Below are 5,796 nucleotides of genomic sequence, written 5' to 3'. Positions count from 1 at the left end.
CATACCTGCAATTAAAATGGTGAAAAATTTTACAATTTCGGCATGTGACTGAAAAAAACTCTAAAATACACATAAATTGTGGTTTCCAAGACATGTACGAATTGATAAGCACAGCTACATCCTTCAACTTGTCAACTAGCGGGAAATTCCCCGATTCGCAGGGAATTTCGGTTTAAGTGGCAATCGGGGCGATTTTTTCGGGGAACTGGGCATGTTATTTTAAAGTAACCAAATTAGACGGATATGTTAATTTTTAACCATTTGACCCTTTTTGGAGCGACATTTTTTCAATTTGAATAGCAATATCTCCACAACAAGAGTTTTCCCAGATACAAGCTATATACCAGATGAAACTAAGGTCTTGGGCTAGATTTGTGGAAACATAGAATAAAATCGACTGACCGGTATTTAAGAAAATGCGCGAAATGTATATTTTCAGCAGCCCGATTTTTAGTTTTCAGGCGANTAGCTTGTTGAAGACCCTTCTACTTTTTCCACACCAATGACATGGATTGAGTAGGGCAGCCACGCCCACACAGGCATACGAATCAAAACATCCTGGAACAAAGCCTTCTTTGTTTTTTTGTGTACTTTAATTCCTGAAAGTTTGAAAAAAATTAAATGAAGGTACGTACAGACGCCACATACATACCAAAGCATCTCGTAGTGGAGACACGAACCAAAACACATNGATAAGCACAGCTACATACTTCAACTTGTCAACTCGCGGGAAATTCCCCGATTCGCAGGGAATTTCGGTTTAAGTGGCAATCGGGGCGATTTTTTCGGGGAACTGGGCATGTTATTTTAAAGTAACCAAATTAGACGGATATATTAATTTTTAACCATTTGACCCTTTTTGGAGCGACATTTTTTCAATTTGAATAGCAATATCTCCACAACAAGAGTTTTCCCAGATACAAGCTATATACCAGATGAAACTAAGGTCTTGGGCTAGATTTGTGGAAACATAGAATAAAATCGACTGACCGGTATTTAAGAAAATGCGCGAAATGTATATTTTCAGCAGCCCGATTTTTAGTTTTCAGGCGATAACGTTATGACATATTTATATTTTATAAACACAAAAGATAGCGTTATAGCTTGTTGAAGACCCTTCTACTTATATCCACATCAATGACATGGATTGAGTAGGGCAGCCACGCCTACACAGGCATACGAATCAAAACATCCTGGAACAAAACCTTCTTTGTTTTTTGTGTACTTTAATTCCTGAAAGTTTGAAAAAAATTAAATAAAGGTACGTACAGACGCCACATACATACCAAAGCATCTCGTAGTGGAGACACGAACCAAAACACATTTAGCTCTATATCTTTCCAACTAGTAGCCGGAACTTAATATATAAGGTATCGTTTGAAAGGTATTGGCCTATAGAATGACACTAAATATGTTGGGTGTACCCACATGCCCCTTAAACCGGCAAAAGCAAAAAAACGCTTTTTGTTTCGCAACACTTTAGCCTAATTTTTAAGAATCTGGTTAATCGTTTATGAAGCTTGAATACATTTTCTGGACACACTCTGCAAGACCTTTCCAACGATATCTCAAACACGTCGATTTTACGTCTGGATGAAAACTTCCAGATCTCGTGTATATATAAGCGAGTCATTTCAGCATGCTACTGGGGCTGCTTTCGTAGAACGATACGAGTACCGAGTACAGAATATCGATACTTTTCATGAGTACTGAGTAGTATCGAAAGTCGATACTTTTTCACAAGTACTGAGTAAATATCATGAATGCCGCAATGTATCGACGAGTTAAAAACTTTTCTAAGTAATTTTTTTTTAATTACCCAATAAATATTGTGGCGAACGTTCGAATATTAACTTCAATATTCAATATAAATGTGATGAAAATGAACATAAAACTCACTTACTTCTGTATTTTCATAACTCAAAAACCGAAAACACGAGAAACACGCCTTTAACGTTTTTAATTCACATAACGTCACCCTCATGCCAGAAGCATGAATGTACAAATTTATAAGTTTTGAGTTATTGGGTTGACTTGGTTAATCTTTGGATGTTCTATGTTATACCAAAACCCAGAATACAATACATACACGGAAAGTAAATATTTTAGCATTTCAATTGCATAAAGGTTAAAGTGTCGCAAAAAAAACTTTCAACTTGATTTCCCAAAATGTTAATTTTTACACATTCGTGTTAATGGCATACGGACGATGATATGTATACTCCCATACTAATAATAAATATATATTTTGTCCTAGTGAGCTCCTGGGAACTGACACAGTTGTGAAATTTTTACACAACCTAGAAGAAAATGTAGCGGTCATTTCAACATTGGCTTCGGGTAAAAATGTTTAAATAATTGAAAAACGAATATCATGCCTCCCTTTTGATAATGAATGGTGGAAGAGGATAGTCTTTCGACTCGACAACTTGGTCACTCTCCAGCATAAGGCAGCCGTCGTTAACCCATGTATTCTACCTTCATTGTGAAATCCAGCCCATTCTTGAAGACAATTTTTATAAAAGAGAACTTATCTTTCCAATAAAGAATGGGCTTCACCACATTTGCTTCTCGTCTTCTACATTTACATTTCATTTTCAAAGTAAAGTTATTTATAAATACATGTACGCGTCAAGCAATTATAAAATATTCGCTTTTAAAACTTGGAAATAAGATTTTTGCTATAAACATTTAATTTACGCATGTAAAACTAATTTATCGGAAGTTTATTTCAAAAACTCCTTTAGATCAGATTAAAACTAAATACTAAGAGCAGTGACTATTCAATTTACAAATAGGAAGAGGCGGAAAAGCAAAGAAATTAGATTTTTTTTACTTTTTGCGTTTGCTTTAGGAATACTTGGAAGTACGAGTATTATCGATACTTTTTTGCAAATATGGGGTCTGGCATCGATACTTTTTTAGAGTATTCTATATGAGTACTAGTATCGATACTTTTCTAAAAAGTTCTATCACTATACTTTCGTCACTCGTGCGCACTGCCGTGCGCTGTGATATGTACATCAGTGGTCGGCAAAAGTTAAACTGTGACTGTGTTGGTGAGAACAAGAGAACTGCTTCGCATGAGCACTCCAGTAGGAAATTACGAGAAGTGAAACAAAATTTTTAACTTATCGGTCTTCAATAAAAACATATAAATACATATATTTAACACATACATATGTACATTATGTGCATCGCTCATTTACTATAAAAGTATCATAATCCCAAAAAAGCAAAAATCGGGTTAAGTAACAAGAATGAACATTAGCTCTTTCTTGTGATGTGTAAAATTTTCATAGCTGTAACGATTACCAGTAGCTAACTAGAACAAAATCAGCCTTATCCTGAGTTTCGCCCGAAAAAAAAATTCACCCGAAAATGTTCATCCGCGCATAGAAACAAATGATAAAGCTGAATATGTATTAATTTTTCCCTTGGGAGTATATGTAAATTGAAAAATTTAAAACTGGTTTTCTCGGATTTTTAGTGTTTTGAGTTATGAAAATATTGAAGTAAAACNAAGTGTGGCTTCTTTGGAAACAAATATTGGGCCGTATGAATAAAACCTAAGCAATTGCTTTTTCTTAAAATTTCATACCTTTTACTTCAAATGTGTGAATAAATTGAGTAAAAGATCTGAAATTTTAAGAAAAAGCAATTGCTTANAATTGAAATTCATGCACATCAAAATTTTCCATATCATTATGATGATTTATAACACAAAAGGTATTGCATGTCACCAAAAGCATTTTCAAGCGTGTAATATTTCTCCTAAGGCACTTTTACCTAAAAGAAGCAAAGCGCAACAGTCAAACACGATGTTGATTCGTTGCTCTCTACCCAACGACTAAACGATAGAGCGTAAGAATACGTGTGAGTTGATCTTCCACAATTGTGGTATGGAGCGCCCACCACTGAATGTACATATATATGCATTCACTGGGCTATANACCTGGCGACCTTATCCACTAGTGTAGGGTTGCCCATGATTCAATAATACAAGGTTAGATAATTATTGACAGCTGCGGTTTGACACTCCCTTACAAAAGGTTGCATTTACGAAGGACAGAGAAAGGGCAAGAATGCAATCCCTTGTTTCGAAAATGGTAGTAGAAAAGTACGCAAAGTAGGCAATTAGTAGTGAAATTCCTTTCGTAAATTCTAATGTATTTGCAGGAAATTTGGCATTTTAAACGAAATGTTGAACGTAATATTGATATATCTACGTGACGTACCTAATTTATATGCTATTTAGCCGCATAAAAACTGCAAAATGACTCAAAATTAAAATAAGACCACTATGAGATTGATGTAAACATCCAATGCTTAGGTTTTCATCAGTTAAATATGCTTCATATGCATGTACAAATAAACATATTGCACAAAAGCTTATACTTTTATTTCACACCAAAGCTACACTGTTTCCATGTAAATTTGCAAAGAAGCAACACGGTGCCACTGCTAAGGGAGCGGTGTGAGAGAGACAACTGTCAGTATATCGAACCTTGTATTATTGAATCATGGGGTTGCCCAAATCAGCACGTATGTGTCGCGGGCGACTGCGCGTGCAAAGCTGTGCACAACGGTGCTGGGCAAGCGTGGAAGCAAAAAGTTATCGGAAGGGGAAAACGAAGTCAATAGAATAGTGAGATTGTATGTGTGACAGTGATGGAAAATGAGTGTGCATTGTGCCATTTTCAGCCCTTTCGGAAGCAGCCGGCACCTTCAGCGCAATCGATTGATTTTCGGCACTATTTTTGCGTAACTCAATGCAACTAATAAACATTTCTTACGGATCCGCAATTAAAAATATTTTTTTTACATTTAATCGTATGTGCTTAAACTGATAAATGATATAAACATAGAAACGCAAGTAGAAGAATCTCGCTTCCACATTCTGCATATGCGCTTAACATTTTTGTTTAAACAAATTTGTCGAAATTTCATCTCTAAAGCAAATATTAAATGTCATTTAGTATATACTTTAGAGTTAATCATTTTTAGTGGTGGGCGAGTCCGAGATGTTTAAATGATCGAGATAGTACATTCAATTCGCGTAGTTGAAGGTGTTGCACATTTTTCCATACTGAAATTTGTGTACATCATTTATCATTGTCTAAGAAAAACTATAAAATAAAGCTTAATATAAAACATTGGAATAAAAAACAAGAACGCTACACGCACATTCATCCATATAACATAAAATTCGAACGTTCGTTATATGGAAGAAAGTGCGCAACACCGCAAACAGAAAAAATTCAAAAAATCAATGGCATTTTCTAGACACTTCAAACTTGCACATTATTATACTGGAATGAATGGGCTACAAAATTGTTAACCCAAAACATGTCTAAAAATTCTGAACAAAAACTGTGAAAATTTGATGAAACTTTGTTGATTTTTTTACATTCTTTCAAGTTTTGATTTATTTGCAAGGTTTTTGTTTGATAATGAGCTACAATTTTATAAAAAAAAATTATTTAAATTATTCAAAACAAGTAAGAAAGTCTAAGTTCGGGCGGAGCCGAACATTAAATACCCGGCGCACGTATTAAATATATGTTTTCCACCTTTCCGAAAGCTACCGCTACATGATAAGCCGGGGTGTATAAATTTTAAGTAAATTAGCTTCCTTAGATTTCGAAATTTTNTAAAATTTATAATATTCTTATTTTTCGTGTAAGACTTATTGTAAATATCAATTTTGAGTGAATAATCTCCAGTAGTTACTAAAATATCGCATTTTTCGTATTTCTGAAAATTACCGTTATATGGGAAGTGGGCGTGGTTATT

Source organism: Rhagoletis zephyria, unplaced genomic scaffold (assembly GCF_001687245.7).
Source record: "Rhagoletis zephyria isolate East Lansing unplaced genomic scaffold, Rhagoletis_zephyria_1.1 Rzeph_scaffold_00328, whole genome shotgun sequence".
Taxonomy (NCBI): Eukaryota; Metazoa; Arthropoda; class Insecta; order Diptera; family Tephritidae; genus Rhagoletis; species Rhagoletis zephyria.
Note: the sequence above shows the minus strand (reverse complement) of the source record.